At 38.7% G+C, this 25,892-nt stretch overlaps 1 long non-coding RNA gene across 1 annotated transcript in view; it reads right to left on the bottom strand.

Moving 5' to 3' along the window:
* Positions 1 to 17,973: 17,973 nt before the first annotated feature.
* The window catches only part of LOC135327910 (uncharacterized), a 41,490-nt gene continuing 33,571 nt past the window's right edge, over positions 17,974 to 25,892 (bottom strand). Inside the window, exon 5 of the long non-coding RNA XR_010388499.1 lies at positions 17,974 to 18,085. This is a non-coding gene — a long non-coding RNA (uncharacterized LOC135327910). The remainder of the gene's footprint in view (positions 18,086 to 25,892) is intronic.

Genomic DNA, 25,892 nt, shown 5'->3' with positions numbered 1-25,892 from the left:
TTGTAAGCTAAATTATAAAATACAACCCTAGACCTACAGTTCGCAATTAGATTGGTCCAAGAGGACTGAACATCAGGATCATTAAAATGATTGATGATTTACCTCTCATTTTTTCCTAAAGGGTAAAGTTAATAAGTCTATCAACGTGTCCCTCACTAGCTTTAGCAAAGCAATGTGGGAAGGACTGCCTGTTTCCTGAAAATCTGAGCACACTTTCTGGTTAATGTTCTCCTGTAGAAATAGTTTGCCTCACCTGAGAGTAATGATTTAGAAAACACCTGCTGTGAGATGTAATTAGAGCCTGAACTGATACAAGACTATGAGGCTGTTTAGACCTCACCAGGAGCAGGAGGTGCCCAGTTCCTTCACATGCCTGCTGAGGTTTAGGGTTCAGAAATGTTCTCTCTGACTCACATTCTGCAGGTGATTATAGGCACTATGGCTGTAAATCATTTACTGAAAAAAGTGGGTGGTGACCTGATTAGCACACACTGAGTAAGGAGGGAGACATAAAGTACTTAAAATCTCTTTTCTGTCTGAGTCATATATGCATAAAACTACAACTGAAAGCATGGCTGAATGTGATCAAACAAAAGTATCATTGTAGGGGCTTTGTGAAAACTGTTTTAAATTGTTTAAATAATGTCTGAGAGAGAACTTAATAAAGATTCCCTATTCGACTACCTGCAGATGTAAAAATAATTTTTTTGATGTGGAGTTTAATTCACCCATTGTTACCCAACCTACATAGTTTCAATTGTGTAAAGAAAAGAAGCAGTCTGGGAATATCACATTACTTGCATTACCATTTGAATAAGACAACAGGTCTGTAGCCTCAGAAATAGCAAACTTGGGCTTTTATAGTGAGCGACAAGCAAGTCATTTGTGTAGTCAAATATCACTCCCTCTCCCCAAACACAGTTCCTGATGGGATACCCAGGTCGTTAAACCCAACAGTGCTATTATTGTGGCCAAAGCAGAGAAGCCAGCCCTTAGGTTTATGTGGTATAAGCTTGGAGTCAGATCCTCAGCCCTAGCTAGGTCCCTAATATTTGATGCTACACTGGATGATCCTACACCCAAAGAAATCAGTGGGAGATCTGCTACTGCTTAAAACATGTTCAAGTACAGCAGTTTTCTTTGGGATGTGGGTCAAACCTATACTAATTTAGAGGGCTGATGCGTAACCTGGCCAGGAATAAGGGCGAGTGCAAGTTAAAAGAAGGTTTTCAGCCATCACAGTTGGACACAACGGCAACTGGAAATAGTGGGAAGTGGAAATAGTCTCACTTTAACATGGAGCTTGACTAGTTTATGAGAGCAATTACATATAACAGTTGTTCTCAAAAAGCAGGAAAAAAAAAAAGCACTATCTCATGAATGTCCTACAAGGCATTTGTTCCTAAGAAGTGAAGGAATATTAATTACATCTGAGGAACTTACCCAGCTGCCAGTAGAGTCCCTGAAAGGGATCCCATTGACTAGTTTCTGGATCCAGTCAGGGATGAGCCATGGTAATTTAAATGCATTTCATTTCAGCATAATCTTTAGAACATTTATAGCTCTAAATTGGCTATATTTCTCTTCCAATTGCATGATTTCAACAAGACTAAAGATAGAGAGAACTGTGTTATAGAAGAGATTACACCTAAACTAAGATTTTTCTCAGATAAATATTTTTAAGTAGTTGCCAGCTCAGAAGGCAATAAAGGTAGAAGATAAGAGAAATGATAGAGAAGCACACAAACTCAAGATATTTAACAACTGTATCCTAAAGCTGACTGGGTCTATCTCTTTCAGACAATTCCCTTGTCCCCAACCTGAACCAAAATCCCTCAAGGCCAGGTTGGAGTTGGCTATGATGCGACTTGTGGCAGTGACACATGTGGCTATTCCAGACCACATAAACCAGGTAGCACTAGGGGGATCTGCAGCCCTTCTGGCCAGCCATGGGAATTTCCTAAATCTAGACCAGTAAGACCATCTCCAGGCTAGGAGTAAAAAGCTGCAGATGTATGTTCCAACACTAAGACAATTACCTCTGAAAATCAGAAACTTAAATGTACTGGTTCAACTCTCTGAGACAGTAAACCCTGTACAGACTCTGCCATTTTCAGAGTAAGAGTCAAATCCATGTTGTGCACTCACAGAGGGATGCATTGTGATTTCTAGTGCCTGGACTATCTGTTCCTGCAGTTGGTGGGTTGGTCTGAACTTGCTGGCGCTTGAACAAGCACCCTCTGGAAAACAATTTTCTACCACACTATCTGTAGCCCGGATAGTCCCAGTACAAGTTTCCATTCAATCCAGTCACTCTCTTTTGCATCATGGGAATGTAAACCCTGTGCTACAGCCAGCTGAGTGCCCTACTTGATGCCTAAACCAACTTCTCCTCTTAGTTCTGGCAAGCTTCATTTAGCCACTTGAATACAGTGGGTTCTTTTTCCCCAGAATAATATGCTACCATCAACACTTCATAGGCACCACTGAGAGCAGAACTTAACAAGGGTAGGTTTCTACTTCTGGTAACTTATTAAATATAAACAAGTCATCACAATGCTAATCAGGTTCTCCACTGATGAACACTATAAGACTGACAAAGAGACTCTAATTCTCTTCCAGAGACTCTGGTTAGGCTTGTTAGGTGCATAAGTTTGTGAAGGATCACTCAGATTCACTGCTGCTGGTTACTTACACTGAGTGCAGATGAAATATGACTATTTAACATCATGAAACAGTCAATTATGGCTAATATGAGGAAAGAAAACTAGTAAGACCTAACAAGTCTAGGACTGCATTCAATGCACTATGATAAAGAACTGCACAAATACTTGGAATTCCTAAATGAGCTACTTTATTTTAATCATTCATGAAAAATGAGTTTCAAAAATAAGAGCAAGAATTGGGCACCCACCCAGGTTTCAGACAGTTCTCACTGCATGTTGTGGAGCAGGTTCTCTTTCACCTCCGTTGGTCTCCAGACCAGCTAATTAGATGCAGCTGCAAGCTCAGATGTCACTCCATCTTTTAACTATTGTAATGAGTTCTAGCTGGAAGGAGCACAGAAAGCCCTGGGTGTTGTAATTAACTAATGGGCAATTGACACAGATAACAAACAGTTTAGCTGCCAAACTAGATCACTGTGCAAAACCATCTAACACCTTTTCTTGGTAAACATACATTCTAGGTACTGTGGATTTTCCTTTCTCATAAATCGGGATACTTCGTTGCTTTCCTGTCACTCTTTTTCAATCCTAGTATTATCTTTCATTTGGGCAAAGCTCTCAATTAGGAAGCAGCATACACGCCAACAGAAGGCCAAATCCTCAGCTGCTCTAAATCAGCACAGTTCTTTGGCCATTATTCTGGCTGCAATGCAGATATGCCAGCTGAAGAGACAGCTTCATGCTTCTGTTCTATGGAGACTTGAGGCAGGCTCAGTATCTGGTAGAGGTACTCTAATGTCTGAAAGGAAACAAGGCCTCCACATCTTTCAAGGCAATTTTTTTTTATTTTTCCCTCCAAAAATTCCCTTCACATGTGGTATTTCCAGGTACAGCAGACTGAATGATTTACATGCCTTCTAATCTCTTGACCACTTGCAGTCACAGACCATGGTACAGGAACTGTTTTATTTCAATTTTATGCCTGTCCCCTCCTCTTATCTCTGCCTAACACCTGCTTAAGAGAATATATACTATTACTTCTTATTTCTTTGCTTTCAGGGGCTTTTGCTTCTTTATCTTTTCTTTTTCTCACAAATATTTTTTCTTATTGGGGTCTTAACTCTTGAAACCAGATCTGATTATGAGAAAGTGTTCCCAAAATAAGTTATCTGGTCTTTTATCCTGGGTTTGAAAAGCAGTATAAGAAGAAAACGAAATACTTCCTATCTAACGGCTTGTTCGCATTTCTGAATGTGAATTCTTCCTCTCTTGTTCTACTCAGTGACTGAACTAAGAAACTTCCCTGTGGATTTGATGTGGGCTGGTACAGGTGATATAAATGTTTTGCAGTCTTTCATTAGGAATACCTACAACAATGTCTAATATAACTCTAGTTGATATGCCATAAACACTCTTAAAACTTCATTAGCAGATAGCTAAAAGCATCTGAGTACAAGCATGAATCCTCTCTTTCCGCAACAGCCATGTGTGTTGCCTAACATGGTTTGAATGAGCAATTCAGTAAATTACAGTGTGAAGATCCTGCAGATTTCCACTCATCTTGTGCATTCAGTAATTCTTCATCCTGATCTAAACACATGTGACTATTGATTGTGGTTTCTCTTTTAATTAGGCTAGTGTGGACTTCATGCAATTATGGACATGACTTAAAGCAACTTTCTTACCACTTATTGTGGTATGTTTCAGGCTATTATATCTTCAAAATTGGCCCTGTGGTGAGCAGGGGGTTTAGATGAGATGGCCTACATTGTTCTATAACTCTGTAAATCTGAGCCTTATATTTTGGACAATATACCTGAGTTCTTTTAATGCAGCAGTGCCTGTTTAACTGTGTAACTACTAAATCTCCATGGCTCTGGGAAAGCCTCTACCATATCCTTTCTCCTCAGGACAGAAAAAAAATGTTATTTGACTGACCAAAAATCATAAAAAAAGATGTGCAATATTCAAAATGAGGGCTGCTTTTCTTTTTTCTAGAGTAAAACAGTGAATCTTTTACCTTTTCTTTTCAGCTCACTCTGAAATAAAATGTTTTGATTGCTTTTTGGGCATAGTTAAGAAAGAGAAGGGAGATGAAGGGTACTCCTTGACATCCTGGGGTGCTTCCCCCACCCCACTGCCAGGGTATTGGCTCTTTTGCCTGGTGGAATTTGCAGCTAAGTCCCACATGCTTGGAGAAGCTGATGATGCTAGAAAGTGTTCTCTATTGGCAGGCTTGCGTTTAGTATTAAATTCTTAGATATTTTTCTGGAATAAGGGCTAGAGTTCTCCTTTTACTGGGGTGTGTTAATCCTGGACTATACAAGAGAAAACTACATCCTGGTAATACAGGTTTGTATCCACTCTGCAAAGTCAAAGAGTGGATCAGAAAATAAATCTCCAATTTCTTCTTTCTCCCCCTCTTTGATTTTACCTAGTCTTCCATACATATGTGTGTGTGGAGATATATATATATATACACACACATAAATATATATATATGTGTGTGTGTGTATATTTAAAGCATCAGAACTATTCAGGTCAATTCAAATTCAAGACTATTTTCAGGCTAACACACCATTTTTGCAGTGAATGAACAATGTGCCAAAAAGCCTTCACCCAACTTTACCTGTGGTGTTGGCTTTCTCACATTAGTTCTCTGAATTCCATTATGTCCTTTGTCTTTATCTGCAGTAGCTGCAGCCCCATACTTTTTTCCCCTGAGACCTTTATTGTGCTTATGGCTGAGAATCATGCACAAACCACCCTGCGTCATTGTCTTTTCACAGCTCTGACTTCTCCTGCTCCTGCAATTATTGCTTGTTCCGCTATATGGCATTGCTTGTTCCGCTATATGGCATTGCTTAATGTTGATTTTTCACTTGGTTTTGCTCCATTTTTTGCCTTGTTTGAAGAGATATTTTTCTTCTGAAGCTAGCAATTATTGTTGCAATAATTGAAATGCCCATTGATTTAAGGTCATTCTGCCTGACCTCCCAGTTGACTGAAATTTTTATAACCATGTTATATATGAAGCACTGATCCCAAAATTGTTTTTTTCACAGTAAAAGTTATGCCTGTCTGATAGAATAATACATATTTTTGTTGATTCAGAACTATCATCTGTTTCTTTAGTTCCATGTGTAGACATGACCAACATTTAATGTTCCTCTCTAAGAACTGAGATATTTAAGTCTCCATGTATAAATGACACTGTTTTTACTGAGACAAAAATTAATGTGAAGAATGTGAAGTAGGTCCAGAAGTGAAGCTGTTGGGAAGAGAAATGCTCCTTCCTGTGGTGATTATAAATTCTGTGCTGGATAATTTATAACCCATGACGGTGAAGAGTATCTGAGTTTACACAGCAAAAGGAAAAGAATCTCTATTCCACACAGCAAGTGTGTGATCCAAAGAACATTGAAGTCAGCGGGCATCTTTCCATTGGCTTCAACAGACTTTGTCAATGATGTAAAAGTGGTTAAAGGGATTTTACTCAAATGTTCCAATATTTACCCTCTGGACTTGAGAGCAGCTGGAAAATTTCAGCCTAGAAAGAGAATTAAAACAAACAAACAAACAAAGATGAGCAACTGAAAACTGAAGTATGAAAAAATTATCTGCAGCTGAAACAATCATGAGTAAACAGCTAATAAAAATAGGTGCTACTGGTTCACTAGTTCTTTCAGTAAGGCTTAGCACAAGTGAATATGACCATTGCAGTGCAGCTCCCTGAGAAAGAGTCAAAATCACTCACTCAGGCCTTGATTGTGCAAAGATCTGCATGGTGGATAACAGTTAAGGACAGCTAGCTTCAAAGGCACAAATAGTTGATCTGATATTATTTCTTCTATTTGAATGCTTAGATTTTAGATTTACATCTACCCTGTTGGCTGGAGGCTCTGTGTTGTGCTGTTGTACTTCTAAAATTTCTATCACTGCCTTGATGGACTTTAATGAATTTTGGATGAGACTCTCAAATAATTGTCCTTATGACAATCCTTATGTGAGTAAGGTATATATTTTTCTTTACACAAGCAGCTAGGAATATAAACATTTCTAATTAATGTGTATACTTTTAGCAGGCTTTCAATTTACTGTAAGAAACCAATGGTACCTTTCAACAAAATTAGGAAGACTTAATTAAGATTACAAAAATATTTTCCAACCAGCTAAATGTTACTTAGGGTTGAAGCATGGCCTTTAATGATGGTTTTACCATACACATGAAAGCTATTGATTCAGCAAAATGTGGTTTATTTTGAAACCACTTATAAAATCATTCTCTGAGTGCCAACAGGAGAAAAAAAATCTTTTTTTCTTTCTTTTTTTCTTTCCTTCATTTTTTTTTACCACAGTTTCCAAATATCTTTAACCAAATTTTCAAAGTGTCCATGAAGCACACAAGGAAAAAAATCTGTGAAGAAGTATCATGTCATTTTTTAATATCTCAGTATCTTATAGAAAATAAGAGAGAGACCTTATGTCCTCGCCAGCAAAAAGAGAAAGAAAATATCATGTGTACATTAATGGAGCTGTTCACAGGATTGGACTGAGGGGGAAAAAAAACAGAACAGTAATCCAGAACAGCAAACAAAACCCCTCCTTTAAGGGAGCGGTGGGAAATGACAACATACTTTCATTTTCCTACCTCTGGGGAAAGACTTTCAAAACAGTTCTGGGTACGATGTCCAAAAACTACATTCAAAGTAAAAGTATATAAACCACTACATTCAAAGAGCATTAAGCATATGTCTTAAACTCACCAAGGTAAGGAAATTCAGAATTAAGACTGTAACTCCATACTTAACTCACACCTTTGTAGCCAGCCCATATAGAATGACAGATCGCCCACTGTTTAGAGACCACTGCAATTTCAGCTTTAATGTTGAATGTCTTTGCTCTTTAAGTGTTGAACTGGATCTGGAATATTAACCTGTTTGTTAGTTTTCTTTTTCTTCCTTTTGTACAGTAATATGAATAAAAGCAAATAAAAAGTATGAAGACTCTATGTTTTGAAATAGTTTTTCTCTTTATTTTTGAACTCTATATTTTTTCCAATGATCAGATTTGAAGAAAAAGTAATTATGGAGAAAACATTTTTTTTTTTTTACTATGATCTTATGCCAAGTTTTAGTCCAGAGCAAAATTTTATAGTCATATGAACCCCTAAAAAGAGAAGTTTATAATGGAAGCATTGACAAACCCTTAAGTACAGCAGGGCAAGTAGGTGTCTATAATATTACTCAGTAAGAAGCTTGTAATTACAGCTCTCAATAGAAGGGAGGAGGTATAGGGGGAATGAAGGATTTTCCTCCATGTGATATTTCTGGCATAATTTGTGCTGAAAACTTTCCAGGGTCTGCTGAGCCATAACCACAGCTCACTCCTCCAGTAACAAAATATTAATGATACAACTGCTTTTCGCTAGACTTTTAGAAAAAAGTTCTTGTTTTCTTACCAAAACTATATTTTATTGCTTAATCTCCAATTATAGCTGAGAAAATTATTTTGAAAATTCTCTTATTTGTGAAAATGGTCCTCTCATGAGAGGAAAATGTGACATTTCAGCAAAATCACACTTCATTCCAAGGAAATGGGTTTTGTGGGCTTTATTGTGTTAGTTGAAAATCTTCAATGTCAAGTCCTTTGAAACTATTCTTCTTTATCAAAATTTAAACAGGTATAAAAACTTTTCAGTGATTCATTCAGTCAGACTATCCAGCTGCAGCTTCATCTTTAAAACTTTATGGCTGCAATCTTCCATCTGTAATTCTTTCCACGTTGCATTAAAGATCACTCTTGTCTCCTAGAATGTGTCAGTCTTTCTCCAACATCAAGACAGTGCTCTGGTAGCATCCTCAGGGGGAGAATAACTATCAGAAAAGCCTTTCCAACCAACTTTTCAAGATGGGACAAAATGGAAGAACGCTGTAACTTGGATCTCCTATAGGATATCTATCTCTAGGATATAAAGGCTGGGAGGGAGGCAGGCACAGAGGAAAAGGAGAGATCATATAGTAATTTTACATACAGACAGACATGGAAAGACAGGTTAAAATTAGAAGCAGAGTGGAAATGGACAGAAACATAAATTAAGGCACTGGTGAGGTCAAAGACTGTGAAGGAAAAAGGCGTAGGCTTTTGGCAATTATTTCTGAAGATGAAGTTCCTTTCTTCACTGTACACTAATGACCACTGTACTTGGCCCTCACTCAGGTCACATTCATATTAACCCGACTTGGAGCTGGTTTTTTTTCCATACTCTCTTTGACTCACTGCAGTATAAGTAAACTGAGATTAGCTCCCCTGAAACCAAGAGAGGTTTATGCTAGCATAAATCTGATGTAGCTGAAAAGGTAGCTCAACTTCAAGGACATTAGGATTTGACTTAAGATGACCTTGTTAAAAAAAAACCCCACAAAACTAAGTCCCTTCTGTCAGACTTTGTATAGGTAAGTCAAATAATACCACTTCAGATCCTGTTCTTCAGGCTCAATATAGTTGCCCATTTCTAATCCCCACAGGTATTTTTTTCACTCACTAGTGAAATGCTGACTTCCCCTCTAGTTCCTCTACACTGGATAAAAGGCTGGCAGTGGTGTAAAATGAAGTCTAAATGCCTCTAATCCAATGAGAAAAAAATCTCCTTGGCACAGGAGCTGAAGAAGACTATTTTCCTCACCAGGCCAAGTCTGTGAGAGGCATAGCAGCAGCTGCACAGAAGCTGGTCTGGGAAGTGCTAAGGTTGCCTTCAGAGCTGTTAAGGTCTTGCTGGAAGAAGCCATACCCACTGGGGCCAGTAACAAGACAGTCCCATGAGAGCATAAAGTCCCCTTCACCTCAGCCTTCATGGGGAGCGTTCTGTGAGCTGCACCTTGCAGAGCTCCAACACTGTTCTGAAGCCAGAAGAGACCCATGACACCAATCTTATTTCCTCGCCTGCTTCGGATAGGCCATAGATTTTCCAGGCTGTCCAGTATTGTTTTCCCAGTATCATTTGTCCTCCAAAATTGTTGCTGAACTACAGCATGTTTTAAATTGTGCATACATTATTTTTGGACAGTAATGTAAGAACATACAGAAACTCGCACATAAATTGTACATTTGCAGGTGTACATAGTATGACATATGCTGGGTATGCTATGCTCAAATAATAAGTGAAAAAATTATCTTCACTTGCTCTGGATTAATGGCCCACCATCTTTGGGGTTACTGTTCCATCTAGCTATATTTATTCCTCTTTCACACTGTATATGTATTTCTTCTTTAAAGACAAAGTCTTTTTAGCACATTCTGTCCCACAGTCACAAACAGGGTAAGCAGCTATGCAGCTGTAGCCCAGCATGTATTAAACAGCCGCTAGATGCTGAGTATCACACAAGATAAATGAACAATTATGGTTTTGGGGAAACATGGATGTTTCTACTAGGCAGGGAATATCAGGGATAAAAAGGTCACTGTGAGATGAGATGATTTGTTGTGATGACTCTGGTGATCATTGGAAAAGGTGCTAACTATATAAACTCAGTAAACTAGGCAGAAAAAGCAAACTTCTGGCATGTGTTACTAATGCTGTTGAAAGTTTTTCAGAAATAATAATAATAAAAAAGTTATAGTGAGGGGCCCATACTAGAAGCAGTTTTGTTACTTTTCATTTCCAAAGAATTATACCAGTTTGAATTCATGGCTTGTTGTGTCTGATTGCCTTGTTTCTCATACCATATGGATTTGGAATAGGTATTTTCCTTGCTTTACATTCTTAGTGGAATCTCAGGAATATTTTAGTCTCTAAAAATAAAGATCTATCAGCTTCGGAGAGGTTATTATCCTGTGCTATATTCAATCCCTTGGACAGTGACAGGTTCCATGAAATATCTGTAGCTTCCACACCTTCCTTCCTATAGCTCACATCCAAATCCCACAAAACTATCATTACTTTTTCAGCATTTTTAAAGAATATGTAGTTTCAGCCAATTAAAACAAAAAGGAAGGAGGTAGAATCTTTGTAAGTTTAGGATTTTTGATTTGTGTTTAGATAAAGGTTCTGGTGAACAGAAGTGGTCTGTCATGATACCAAAAGAATGAACTGAACTGAATAAAGTGGTTCAACCTCATAGGCTGTCTAAGAATCCATCCTTATGCTCACTGGCACACTTACATTTGGGGCCTCATGCTCACACCATTTCAGCACGGAACTGTCAGGCAGTCCTATAGTAAACCAAGTTTGGTTCCTGTGAGTTTAAAGAGTTAGGCATTAGAAATGTAAAAGGATAAACTCCTCAAAATGATTTCAACTCAATCAGAATGCACACCTTGTACAATGGGTGGCATTCATGCAACAGCAAAAATATTTATATATTTACCAAAGCATCAAGGAGAAATTTGGAACAGAAAATGCAATGCATCTGCAGTTTCACCTTATAATGTTATGCTGGCAATGCAAGAATAATTTTCTGAATGTGGAGAATTTAAACTTATAATCTTAATGTATATGTACATTCATAAAGTTGTAATTTCTCCTGTGCGTTTAGAGGAGAAGAGAGAAGACAGACAAAAAGCCCTTGTAGTAGCACTGGTAAGTACCCATCACAGCTTACTATCCACAGTACACAGCAGTAGCAATTGTGTTATACGCCTAGAGTAAGTCTTTGGCCTTGCTGAAAATGTAGGGCTGCCACAGGCTGTGGTTTGGCTTTGGCCCTCCAGCATTTGTGTAGTGTTGTCTGTATAGCACATGCACTGTTATAGGTCTGCAGTGATGAGGATGGAGATGTGAGGAGAGGAATATTCCTTCACAGAGCTTCCAGGGACAGACTCAACAAAGCAAAAGAGCCCTAATGGCTGTTTTGGTGATCTTAAAAGGGAAAGTGCTGGACAATCTGCCTAAGCTTTTTGGGCTTTGGAAATAATAGTTGTGCCTATAGTTTCAGATAAAAAAATCCCTAAATGACAAGAGCTGTTTGACTGTGCATGGGGTAAATTGCCTTTGCTTCTTCTGCATGCAGTCATTTAGGGTCTTACGCCCAGATTGCTCCAAACTCCCTGTTTACTAAGCATGTTCAGACCATACTTCCCTTGGACATACTCTCTTGGACAGCACTGGGTTCAGTTAAAAACCTGACTGGTTGTGGTAGTGCTCTTTCTGCCCTGTTTTGCCCACCAGCTTATCAGTCAGGAACTCTGCAGAACTCCCAGCTCAATGTATAAATCATTGCAACAGAGTCAGGCCTTTTCTTCTTTCTTCTCACTTTTCTTTCTGGATCCATTATTATTATTATTTTTCAGTAAAATAGAAGGCCAGCGTCACCAGAAAAGGCTGCAGAGCATTCTCCCTTGCCCCTTGAATATTATGTGCAGTTCTGTTTGCTCACATCAAAAGAAACTGTTGTAAAACTAAAAGAGGAAAGAGTGACAAAGATACGGACAAAGATATGGAGGAATATATGAAGCAGCTTCCTCAAGAGCTCTGCAGGAGCTTTTCAGTTTGAAAAGAGATTTAGTTTGTACACTAATGGGGTATATGCTGAAATTCTAAGAAGTCATAAGCAGCACAGAGAATGTGAATAGGAAAAGTTTGTTTACATTATCTCAATACAAAAACAGGGGAGACAGGTCGGTTGTCAGGGTTAAAGCATAATAACAGTACTTGCTCATACATGTAGTTGTGTTATGGAACTCATTGCGGATGCTGTGTAACTCAACAGTTTAGTTGTGATTAGTCAGACCAATGGAAATACGATCCATCAAGAGCAGTTAAAACAAACCTACCATTGCTGGTTCAGAAATGCCCGAACTGCAGATCACTTGAAGCTCAGCTGGAATGGGAAGAATCACTATAGCTCACCAAATCTCACACTTCTCCAGAGGCATCTGCTCTTGGCTGCTCCTAAGCTTAGGATGTAGGCTAGCAAAGTCCTGGTCTGACCCAGTACAGCCAGTCTTACACTCTTGCAGAATACACTTTGGCTGCTTTTTAGCACACTGCCCTAAAATGTAGGAACTATAGATTTGAACCCCATCAGGCTAAAAGAGGCCTAGCAGCCAAGCTTCCTACTTCTTGAGAGAGTAAGTCTAGTATGATGGCAAAAGGATCTAAAACAGTGGCCTTTTAAAGACATAAACAGTTATTGAGACATCACAACCTGGGATAGACTGTGATTCCCATTTCCTACAGATGTCTAATCCTGAGATCCCCATCAGGAACCCATCAGGCCTTACAAGAGATGAAAGATTAAAATGACATATATCTCTCTGCTGTCTCCTCTTGTAACTCCCAAAACGGAAGCCAAATTCTCACCATTATAACTCTATGGCCCTGTAAGATGTCTAAGTTAGCCCATACTTTCTGCTTCACTGAGTGCCTGTGCTCAGAGGTGTTACTGTGCAGATGTTACTTGTGTGGTCCAAAGAGCTTATGCCCTCAGATGCCATGTTCTCCTCCCTCCCTCTTCCATATCACAAGAAACGATGCAGTATAAGAGGGTCAACCTAAAGGGAGGGGTCTGCAACTGACAATAAATAAAAGTAAGTGAAGAAAAGTAAAAACACTTTATGCAGTACTTTTGCTGCATAAAGCAAAAATAAAGCATGAGTTGGTAAAAAAGCTAATAATCTCTGACCACCAGCGTTCCTTGAAGGAGGCCAGACAAAGAACTAGGCATGGTCAAGAAACTAGGTGAAACATTTTCCATCATAGCAGCTCAGCTGAATTAGGAAGAAGCCAGTGCTATCCTCCCTGGAGATCTACCAGTGGATTCTAATCTCTCTGAATGTTTCTATGGTAGAAAGAAAAGCCACTCTGACTGGGCTTACCTCAAGAGTAATGTTAATTGAGTTTAAAATTTCACAGGGAGAAGATAAAGCAATAGTGAACTAAAAACACCTCATAAAAATCGCAACAATAAAAAATAAAATTAAGAATACATAGAAATCTGGAGGATTAACTTTTGAATTTTTGGCAGAGGAAGAAGAGAAGAATATTTGGAGCCTCTACTATAATTTTTATATAAAAATGCTATAAACCATGCTAAATTTAGATGATTCTTGAAATTAGGAAACTGGAAGAGCCCATGGATACTTAGTGCCAAAACCCACAGCAACTCCAATGCTCTAACTATAGAGTTTTGAATTGCTCAGTGAAAGACTTTCATTTGTAAAAGAGCACTAGAGAATTCAAATCAATGAGCAACCAATAATACAGAGAGGATGAAGTGTAAGAAATTTCACAGCTGTAACCAGAGAAATGGTAGAGAAGAAAAACCATTTTATGTGACACCTTTTCTAGAGAAGAAGAAAAAAGCCCCGTGAGTCACGACATTCTGTTGCCTGCCACATTAATTGTTACAGCAGGAAACATCACAAGGAAATACGAAGAGCCAGAAGCAACGAAGGCATTCTTGAAAAATCTGGAAAGTGAATTGCCTTACAGGTTGGACTCAAATAAGGATGAACTCACTGAACTTGGAAAAATACCTTAAGACTGCTACCCAGTAATGAAAAAAGCTAATTGGAAAAAGATTTAAAGGACTAAGGAGACTCTGGAGAAAAAGAGGAGAGGAAATAAAAAGACAAACAGCAGAATAATATGCAACAGAAAAAAAAAAGTATTCTAGGTGAAAGACAGTTTCTATAGCCAGTGTAATTCACTGTATTACTATCATTATAGTGATATATTATTCCCTATAAATAGCTATTTCTCTCAGGTGACTATGAAGAGCTTCTAGCCAGCTACCTCAGACGTATATATTTGTGTTGTATGTCTACAGTTAGCAGAGATAAATCGCATACGGGGTCTTCAGCATCCTTAGAAATTTATAACCACTGGACTCCAGTCAGATTCTTCAACCCTATGATTTTCTATATTCCCTGTGGAAAAAATTCCAGAAAGAGGGTCTGAATAGCACTGTATTAAGTGTTAGTATTCTCTGGAGGTGTCATATATTACTGCATGACATGGAAATCCAAGATCAAAGTTTTAGTCTAAATCAGGCAGAGCACAGTCTTGAATCTTGCTCTCCCACAGCCCAAGCCTGTGTCATCACTGTTAGCGTGTCTATGTACTTGCTCATTCCCTCTCCCATTTTGACTGGAATGCCATCGTAGAGATGACAAAAGATTGTCCAGACCATTTCCTGTTAAAATTACGTCAAAACTAGCAGAGTCTCACAAAAAGTTTCCTTTCAGCAAAATAAAATGTTCCACCAGAAAAAAGATTCATTGTTAGACCTACCAAGGTTTTCATAAGACAAATAGACAATATATGTAAGAGGAAGCATAACCATGGCTAGAGGAAATAAATGGCTTATGTTCATAAGTTCCTATAGATAGTCTGATACAAATAAGTCTGTCAAGTCTAATCATGGAGCCCCGTATATACCAAGGATTGGACTGCTTGGTGCCAGGATATTGGATGACAGTTTCAACAGCACCCTCACTCCTGTCTAAGAAAGTGAGGTAATTACTTAGAATCCTAAATCTCCAGGTTATCTGTCTGCAATCCTTACATGTAGTGAAAGAAAGGAGGACTAACTCTCAGAGAGAAGGAGGGAGCTGCTGAATGGTAATGCAGAAGTTTGCCAACCCCTATGATCTCAGCTCTGCCCTTATGCTTAGGAGTTAGTTTGAGAGAGCAAGTGTCTTCTTTTCCACCCAATCTCTGAAGAAATCCTGTGTTTACAGATGAGAACAGCTGTTGTGCAGTTAGTGATATGAAGTCATTGTTAGCTACATTGCTATTAATATATACTTTTCTGAGAGCATGCATCATTTTCCTTTGGCTTCCTGACCTACGTCTTCCTCTCTCTCCAGATGGGGTTGCATTTCTGCCACTAGTTAACCTCTTTTTGGAGAACAAAGAAAAGGATATTTCATTAAAATCTAATGCATTACTGAGGAGGAATGAAGATTCAGCTAACAGGGAATTACATGTCATGCTGACAAGGTAGACTCTGACTGGAAAGGGAGAGCATAAGGTACTTCCAATCTCAGAGGCATAGAGGTGGTGCGAATTACCTTCTTTAAGTCTCCAGATCATATAAATAGTAAGAGCTCCTCCTGTTGTCTTCAAAGCAAATACTTAGTACTGGAATGAGAGGTAGCCATGAAAGGTTCAGATAGGGAGGGCTTATCTTTTACTTTTTCTTACGGATGGTGTTAAAACAAAGTAGTAATGATATGAGGAAGGAGTAAATAAAGGCATGCAGGCCAGAAGAAGTAATAGTTGAGACAGAAGCAGGAATGTGAGTTGAGGTAAGAGGTCTCCAATCTGGTGGAAGTAATTTTAATTCTATGTCTAAAATTCTGGGATTTTGCTGCATCAATAAAAATTGCAGACCAACATAACATTAACATGGAACTGTCATTAAACATTCAGTAACTGATAGTTTATCAACACCTTTTACTGTTGCTAGAAAGATCATGCTCACTTTATAATGTTTTGATTTAAGCCATTCAATATCTTCTCCTCTATTTCAACATTAAACAAATTCTATATGTTCTCATGGGATGGATTGTTTTTCAGCATTTTTTTTTTTTTTTTGCCTCTGTCATCTATGTGCAAGAGATATCCTTAGGTGAACTTTGAGAGGATCGAGGGTCCCTTGTCACCTCATTGTAACATAATAGTCATTACATTTAGCCTCATATTTACAGAAAATTCCTTTCTAGACTTTTAATTGCAGTGAAAGTGGACAACTGAGTTTGTGGTAATTAAACACTTAAAAATAGAGCCTTGTTTGGTTACAGATCTTCTGAGTCTTAGGTTTGAAGAAGTTGAGAAAAATTCCAGTTTTTTAATAGGAGGTTTTGTACAACAGGACAAAAATCGTAACAAGTAAATGAGAGACTGAAAAACTGTGATTTCCAAGTGGAGTGTTACTAAGTACCTGTAATAAAAGACCTGAGAGAAATGCTCTGAAAAACACCTGTATCATATTTGAGGATATGAATGTAGTATTTATTTCTGAATGTCTAATTTACAGTGACGCTTTGTAGCCATGGTAGAATACAAAGTCATAGTCACAACTATGACACACAGCTGAAAAGTCATAGTCACAACTTTCCTAAAAGGAAAGCACAGGTACGTTCCTACTTCATGTGGGAACAATAATGGCAGCTTGGAATAATTTGATATAGATTAGTTGTCAGTTTGTAACAGCTGAAGGTTTGTATATACTTATTTTTTTTTCTGGTTAATTTATACTATTCCATTGTAAAATATCTAGTATTCTCAAACAATATTTTTTGTTGCAAATTATCCATTGTTTTCATGTGCAGTAATAAGCTCATGGTAGAAGCGGGTTTTACCAAGGTAGCCTTTTCCACACTAGTGAATTTTATTTACAAAAGGTGGCTGAGCATGTGCAAAGTCCTCTACTGCAGTCCACTGCTATCGCCAGGTCGTCCTGTCTGGATAAAACTATACTATTCAAATGTTACTTTACAGCCACTGTCTATTCTGCATGAGTTCAGGTACTGTAATCAGATCTCATGCCTCAGCTTGACCCAGAGATTGTGGACTTCGTGTCTCACCTGAAATCATGGCAATGCATGTCCAATGTTATCTGAACAGAGCAGATCAAACCATGCCACAGTAAAGGGAGTCTAGATGCTTATAGATGCGTGGAGGAAAACAACGTGGTTTATGGGAGAGTTTACCAACTGAATATCTACTATAAGTAGATAGACTGTACATGTGTGTGAGATCCCATGGCTCAGGCATTGCTTTTGGTTGATCTGCAGGCACCTCTGCTGTTGTTACCTGCGCTGTGGGGCAAATGGTGTTTGGCCCGGAAATCCAGGATCTGACTGGAATTCTGTGGGTCCAGTGGAACCCCAGCCAGGGGCTCTTGCCTGAACCAGAGGAGTGACCTTGCCTGGGAAGAGGGCCACTTGCAGGAACTAGTGTAGGCACCTTATGGTGTAACTATACGGGAGACATTAACAACTTGGTGCTGTGCTATCAGGCACTATCTGCCATAGTAGGACTAGCTTCTTATTATCTTGGCTTTTAATTCCCACCACTTGTTTCTTGAAAAAGTGGCTGCCTGCAGGGAAGTGCTGGGTAGGAAAATGGGTCAACTCAATTGCTTAGTGTATATGAGAAATGAGTGTACTCTCTATTGCCCCAAACTGAGAGGAAGCAAACTCTTTTTACCTGCATATTCCCTTGATTTTACTCAGCATATATCCGGGAGCTATACTAGAGATGCACAAATTTCCCAGTTCTTTTCTTTGTACTTCCCTAGAGTCATCCACACTTCCCACCAGTGTCGCTTGCTGCCACCTGCCCATTGCTCACCTTATCTTGATACTTGCTCTTCTATTTGCTGCCTCTTCCCACCTCCAACAGCCTCAAGTGAGCCTCAGCCAAAATGGTGGCAGTGCGCAGATTAAGTTTAAAGGAAATCCACTTTCCCCTATAGCAGTAGTCACAGAAGAGGGGGGGAAAAAAAGGTGTTCTGAGCCTTTAACCAACATGAAGTATGATATGGTAAATCAGCCAAGTCACACAACACAAATATTTCCAGCAGAGAAAGACATTTTGGTTCCTGCAGAATTCTAGTTATTTTTCAGCACCCGTTTTGTTGATCCATGAGTGTTTTCTTTTTAGAAAAACAAGCCAAAGAATATGCTTTAATTTGATGCACAGATTGCATGGCAATGCAGTTCACTTGGCACTTTCCATAGAGCCTGTGATTCCTTTTCTCCCTGTTCCCAGCTCTGAAAACACTATTCTGGCAAATAAGATGTCTACATAGTTTCTAGTTGGACCAGTATCTTTTCAATAGATGATGTTTTCTCTGTCAGAGGACACACCTAAAGTGTTTCATTCTCCAAAACAGGGACAGCCTACTGGGGTGTGATTAGCCTTTTTCTGTGGCATTGCCTTTAGAAAAAATTCTACGTGCATCCTGAGGGAGCAATAAAGAGGTGGAAGGGGGGAAGGAAAGAAAGAGAGAAAAGAGAGAGAAGGGCAAAAACATGGCAGAGTCCTCACAGAAACAGCTGGGGAGAATAATGAAAGGGCAGAGAGACTCCTTGGAAAACATAGTGGACACCACGATGAGGCACTATAAAACAGCCTGGATAAAACTCTCCAATTTAACTTGCATTTAAGGTTTTAACTTGGCATATGATTATGCATGTTTAATAATACATTTTACTGTTCACAGTTATGTGTTTAATCCTTTTCTTTTCTACTGTTCACAACATTTAATTTGGAATACTCTTTGTTATTTATTAAAAATTCATTGAAAATGTCTTTGCATTCATGGGCCAATGTCTTGAGCAATTCATTAAAATGCCCACCTTCACTTCAGTAATGCATTAAACAATTCATTAAAATGCTGTTCGCTGAACCTTCAGATGCTTTATTTCAATCTCTGAATGTGCACAATGTTAAAATCCCCATAGACAGCACACTAAAATCCCCATATGAAACATGATGAAAGTTTTATAACACTTTATCTACCCCTTAATACACATGTTAATCACAATTAAATCTCATCCAGAAAGCTGTACACATTGTTCACAAGTGGCCTTTAAACTTCAGAGGAAGAGTGGAATACATTCCTTATTTTATTCTTACCATTAAATGTAGCATCTCCCAGTAAACTCCCCACTGGCTCATCTGCAGGTTTCTTCTCTTATTTTCACAAAAGCTGAACAAATCTCAGCAAAGAGTGGTTTTAAGATATTAGCTTGCCTTCTATCCATCTAACTTTTAATCTTCCAAGTCGATACCCAGCAGTTATTTTACAGCTACTTAGGGCAATAGTTAAGCAGTGACTTCCTCCCCGGCAGGTGTCTAGCAGAAGCTGCAAGGCAGGCAGGTGAAGGGGAAGCTAGGCCAGGCAGCATGGCTAGAGCCCTAGCAATGCCACCGGGGCAGGAAGCAAACAGTGACCATAAGCTTATTCCCATCAGTGTCCTTGATTCCACTCAGAGACCCCAGATGTTCAACACACCTGTGAACATGCACCTCTGACTAATGGCACCTATCACCACAATAGCAGGCTGAGCTATTATCCCTAATTAATCCTAACAATACCTAATCAATTAATTATGGACAGGAGAAAAGGAAGGCAGCAAGGTTCTAGGCAGCAGTGACCAGAGACTTTTTCCATGTGAGCAGAAAGCCCCCTTCTGTCTTGGCTCTGCAGGGACTTGTAGGAGTCTGAAGTTTGGCTCCACTGCTCATCATCAAGGTCTGACACATTCCCTTCTCATCACTCACTTTTCATTTACTAAAAGTATTGGTTTACTTCACAAGCTGTTTGAAGAAAAGAATTAGGAGAAGCCTGAAACAGTTCCTTCCTTTCTACCTCAAATGTCCCTAATGCCTGGGTTCTGAAGTTAGTGCATCACCTTGGATTTTCTACCAAAAAACTGTTTGTATTCTATACTACAAAACTGCTCATCAGGGGGTTCTTGCATGCTGCCTCCAAAATACCAGGAGAAGGATGGGATGAAACAATTTGGCCTCTAGCCCTCAAAACTCCTTTGTCTTCAGGTTGGCATCCCAGAACATGTAATATGCAAAATGCCAGATGCAAATACAAGATATGTATTTGCACAAAGCAAGCAGGCTTTGAAGGCTTGACCAGAAAAGCAAGTGCTGATTTCAACATCTCCCGGTGCTGCGCAGATGCAGATGACTCCAAGTGAAAGAAGGCTAGTCATGGGACAACATTACATACACTGCTTGTGGAACTGTCCTCGTGAATCACCCAATGGAGATTTGGAAAAGCTAGACAATATTTCAATTATAAACATGTGCTAAGAGCAGAGATGTCTTCTCCAGATGAGTGCCTGAATAATTTATAACATCTCTCTCACAGAGACTCCCCTGCAGTGTCATCTCGTATAAATAATAGTTTTTGCAAACATGGGGATTGAAAACTATCTGGCAAACTCTAAATGTCATTGCTTGGCAATGGCGAAAGTGTAACACTTGCTTCAAAGGGCAGTGTCTTTTATATAAGAAACACAGGTGTGATGTGTGCAGGCTTGGCTCTAGTTCCTTTTCATTAGTTATCTGTTGCAAGGAAGATGTTATAAAGCCTTCCAAGTATTAAGCAACACAACATGGTTGCTAAAATAACTGGGTATGAAGTTTGATTTTAAGGTATGCAAAAAGGTATATTCTTAGGAGAAACAATGTAGACAGGATTAAAGAATCTTTGATCTAAGGATAGAAAGGAGTAAATAAGCTCTGTTGTGTATGGATGAATACCTGATTCTATTTCCATGCTTGGTGATGAAATAAGAACAGTTCATCATTTTGGAAGAAAGAGTCTTCCATGTTATCAAACAGATATAAGCCATAGAAATTATGAATATCCTTGGATCCAGACCAAAACATCAGGAAGCAAAGAGCCAAACCCCCAAATTTGTATCTATCTTTTTTTGTTTGCAAAAAATGCAAAAATTTATGCTTACTTTGCATGTTGATTTTCACCGCATTGTGTCTGACAACTGGAGAAATTATTCACTGAAGTGGTTAATAATCATTATTTTCATTCATCATCGAACAAGTTGTGCAATGATCTATAATTATTTTTCACACACATGAAGTCTATAACTGTGTAACAAACTTTTCAACAAATTACTTCTGCTATAGGTTTCTAGCAAGTATAAAATCTTCCCAGTTATAGTTTGAAAAATGAAGGAGCCTCCCAGTTTTGGGAGAGTGGTGTCATTTTTTGACCTTGAAGCAGGGAGTGTAAAGCAGCATCCTTTCCAAGAAGCCTTGGGACAAATTATTGCCAGTGGGTAGAATTCAGCAATGCTTTTGAATAGTCAGTTCATCAAAAATATACAATTTTGGTGATACTAAAATGATTTATGAAATATCAAGCCATAATTTCATCCAGAAAAAAAAAAGTGGAGAGGAAGAAGAGAAAGGGGATTTGGAAAAGTTGACACACACAGCCAGTCTGTCCCCTCTGCTGGGCAGAAATGGTAGGGCTATGGTTACACCTCCCTGATCCTTTTTACCTCACCTCAGTTGCCTCTCTCCCTGAGTTTTTTTAAGAGCTAGGATTAGAGCTGTGGCTCATCTTTGCAGAGGTGAAGGACAGACCTTTTGCATACAGTCCTCCCACTCCTCTCTTCCCCATACAGCTGTTTGAGGGCCTCTCAAAACCTGTGCCTTAAGGAGCGGAGGATTAATTTAACTAGTGCTACCACCTGCACTGACATGGACATAGAGGTTCACACAATGTATATGCTAATCCTACTCTGAAAATATGTTTATTTGCACAGGAAAAAAGGATGTTGTTGTATTCCACAAAACAAGTGAGACAACCCACTATGCAAACTTGGCTAGTGAGTGTAGTTCAGATATTTTGTCAAATATGTATTTTTGGAGATGTGGGATTTGTTTTTACATAGTTACTCGTGTCTGTTTAACAGCCTGAGACATGCTTGCTCCACTGATGGTAGATCCTGCTTTTAATCTCTACTTTTCTGCTTCCTTTGGTGGCTTGAGGAGTGCAAATATATCCATTCACTCAGCTCTCTTCTGTGTCAGAATTTTGTTTAGACAAACATGTTCTCACTTTTTCTCTGTCTTTATATGGGCAGTGGCTTCATCTTTATGCTAAAAAGAAAGTCACACAAAAAATATACTTTCATTTTCATTTGGGGGCCTGTTTGTAGCATGGATAATCACTTTATTTTGCAGATCTTCAGTGCTTCATGGTTTCATTGGTTTTAAAAATCCTTCTGTGACCCCTGGTGGCAACTATTTGCTGTGATGCTCCTGAACATTAGTTTCTGTTCAGGCCCACTGTTTAAACTTTGATTTGAGTATGATATATCATCAGTTCTGATTCTGTGGGACTTTGACCTTCCCTCTCAACTGTCTGTGTTGACTGATTGTATAGAATGTGCTAGGTTCAGACTCCTCTTTTTTGAAAACATACAATTTAATCATGGAATATATTATTCAGCTTCACAGTATTTTAAAAAGAATTTATTGGTAGCTAAATTCTCTTTTCACAGCATTTTGCAAATCAACCAAAATTTATCCCCAGCAGAAGATCAATATCCAAAATATCTTGCTGATGACCACATGCTATTAATGTTTATTGCTTTCTCCCTTGTATTGCAAGCTATCTTTGACCCCATATCTGTCTGGAAGCTTATCGGTGAACAGCAGCTCATTCAGCTGTTTATGTAAATATAAAGTTCAAATTAACTTTAGAAAGTAGTTTATTTCAGGACTAAACAGAAGTAATAAGAACTATGAAGGTTTCTATCAAGTTCTATCTTTACCAATATATAAGATCCTGAATTCAGATTCAGGATGTGAAGTTGCTTGTGTATAGCTATATATTGCACATTAATTTCCTCCAGATATACCCTTTGAAGGATCGTAAATTTACTCTTTCAATCCATCCAGAACCTTTACTTTCAGTGACTGCAATTTTTCATCTTGATGGGAATGGGTTTAATCCAAAGCTCAGGGAGGTCAACAGGAGTCTGCCTTGAAGTGTTTGGAATGTGGGCCAAGGATCTGTCTTCTGTTTTTTTAGGCAAACTATTCATATGATAATCAAGCAAGTCCATCATCATTATTTTGTTCAAGTTTCTTCCTGAAACCTGATCGCTTTTATGAGAGAATAATCTTTACGTTGTTTTTAAGAAGGAAAATGCAACATATGACATGTGCCTTTGGACTGAATTCAAGATGTCGTTCCTGTAGACACAAATTTCACCACAATCTCCAGAGCATTTTGTGAGTGTATGAAGTGGATGGCAAGCAATAGGTGAGAAATAGCACCTCTAGCTGCCCAACTTACAGTCTCACAGGCTTTTCCTGCTATAAAAATTATTGGCCTTTTAAGGGTCTATATAAGAAATTTCTATTGCATATATTGAAGGCACATTGAATGACCGCAGAAGGTTTACGGAAACTTTTCTTCAGAAAAATCTCAATTATAACTGTCAGTCACACCTCACCTTTAAAAATCAAATATCTCCTATTGAAATGCAACAGTGAATCATTCTTTTACAGTCTAGATGCATTTTACTCTTCACTGACAGGGACATGATGTGAAAGCTATCTTTCCCATAAGGAGAATTGTATCTTATCCTCTCTTCCTAGCACATTACTGAAATATGGTGGTTCTGGTAACCAGTTTTCTGGATGCTATCTAACAAGGTTGGCTTTGTTTTGATATGATTGTCATTCACACAGCGCAGCCTCATTTGTTAGCTGTCAGCTGCTCTGGACAGAGAGTGTGTGGTATTTCACAAACTCCCAAAGTGACGCACTGGATGAATACTGTCTAGCTGAGACAGGGCAATCACCTAAAACTATAGCACAGCTTCCTAGAGAAAAGATTTACTAGGTCACCTAGTGCAAGTTCTTAGCCCTTCCAGCAGTGGTTATTAGACATCATGTGGTCCAATTTTAAATGTCCAAAGTAACAGATTTAAACAGCTTCTGCAACTTCACAATCTTCTTTCATTTATCAGTTTAATTTCATCCTGTTGCTTCTGTTTACTTCTTGCTGTAGTATCCAGCATTATCGTGCTTCCCTGGCTACTTTGTTTTAGCACATGTATTTGCCCAGTTTTGAACCACAGCATTTATTTATTTAGGGAGGAAAATAATTTCAAGATTATGACCCTTCAGGCTATCCACTTCCTTGCTCTCTAACAGCAGGAGTTTATCACTTGCTCCCATGTTCTTCCCCTCTCTCTGTCCTTGCCGTTTCCCTGCTTGTCAGACTCACTTGTAGCTTGTGTTGTGTTTAGGCAAGGGAAAGCAACTCTCTGTGACTCGATATCTTCAGATCAGGATCTGCCTAAAAACATGTGCTATCCAGATACTGTGTTCTACAGGATCCTCTGATTTTTAGATTTGATGCAGAAATCTCTGAGTGAAGTTTTGTACCTGGTGTTACGAAGGAGGCATGGCAGAATAATGATAAATGTCCCTTCAAATGATAATGTCTATATGCCTTATGTGTTTCTATAGCACTTTACAAAATGAAGTATACTGGGTTCCTTGGCCAAACAGCATTACTTATTAAAACTATTAAAATTAAGAGATAAATACAGTAACCTGTGTTGCAGAAAGTCTTTCAAGCACTTGATGCTGTTACCACTCATACTCTCCTAAAACAAATAACATTGCGTTCTGAACTGCATGCTGAGTCCTAATCCCTCCCCCAAGCAGAGTCCAGATACTGTCATGTAAGCATTTTCTTTATCCAATTTTGTCATAAGTGCTCACCAGATAGAAGAGACATTAGCTAGGTTTGAAGATATTTTTCTTTGACGTCGTAAGCATCATGGCTTTCAAACTGAGTTTTCAGCAAGGGCTGATCATATCTCAGTTTGTGTGGCTTCCTAACCGCCATCAGGATATTTCTGTTCCAGTTGGCTTTGGGACTTGTCCTATCATAACTTATCATGAGAACGGTTGGTTTTGTGCTGAAAGATTTTAATATTTTAATGTTTGGTGAGGAAGGCAGCAGCAGCAGCCGCCTCGCCTTTCACACCAGGAGACACACGCCCAGCAGATGCACAGATCCTGAAGCATATCTTGTGGTTAGAGAGTTAGCCGGAAACTTTTTAAATGTCAGGGCAGTGAAATACTGGTTGATTTAGCCATTTGAGTCAGAGATGCTTTCTTGATGGCACCTTCTACGTTACACTACTTACGCAACTTTCCTTACCTAAAGAAAAATAGTTTCTGCATCCTTTTGTTATTTGAAAATGCATTCATACCTTTCATCTCAAAATTACCCCTTGAGAGACACACTGCATTTTACATATAATGATCACTGTATATTTATATCTTGACCCTGTGGTGCTATAAATTCAGATACCTGTCTGGCATTTTGCAGGGATTGCAGTCAGTGGTTCCCTTAACCAGGCACTCATTGCTGTCCTCTTTATTGTCAAGGACTATTGGGCTTCACTGACTTCCACAATGTTTTACAGTAACTCTTAACTCTGTTCTCCTCATGTCATCTATATTTTCCTGGACTTTCTGCTTTTGCTGATTGTATGCTTTGCCAAACCTTTTGTATTTCTTAAGCTTTATGGAGTTCTTCCCACACATTACTTCCTTCCATCTCTAGTTTACTGCTGCAGGAGTGGTCAGTGATCATCAAGCTAGCCTTATTGCTTATGTGTATTTTCTTTTCCTTTTTTCTATTCATTTTGGAAGAGAAAAGTTAAATATTTTTTACTGTTTCTGCA

Source organism: Dromaius novaehollandiae, chromosome 3 (genome assembly GCF_036370855.1).
Source record: "Dromaius novaehollandiae isolate bDroNov1 chromosome 3, bDroNov1.hap1, whole genome shotgun sequence".
In the NCBI taxonomy this organism is placed as follows: Eukaryota; Metazoa; Chordata; class Aves; order Casuariiformes; family Dromaiidae; genus Dromaius; species Dromaius novaehollandiae.
The sequence above is the reverse complement of the archived record's forward strand: the minus strand, read 5'-3'. Positions and strand labels throughout refer to the sequence as shown.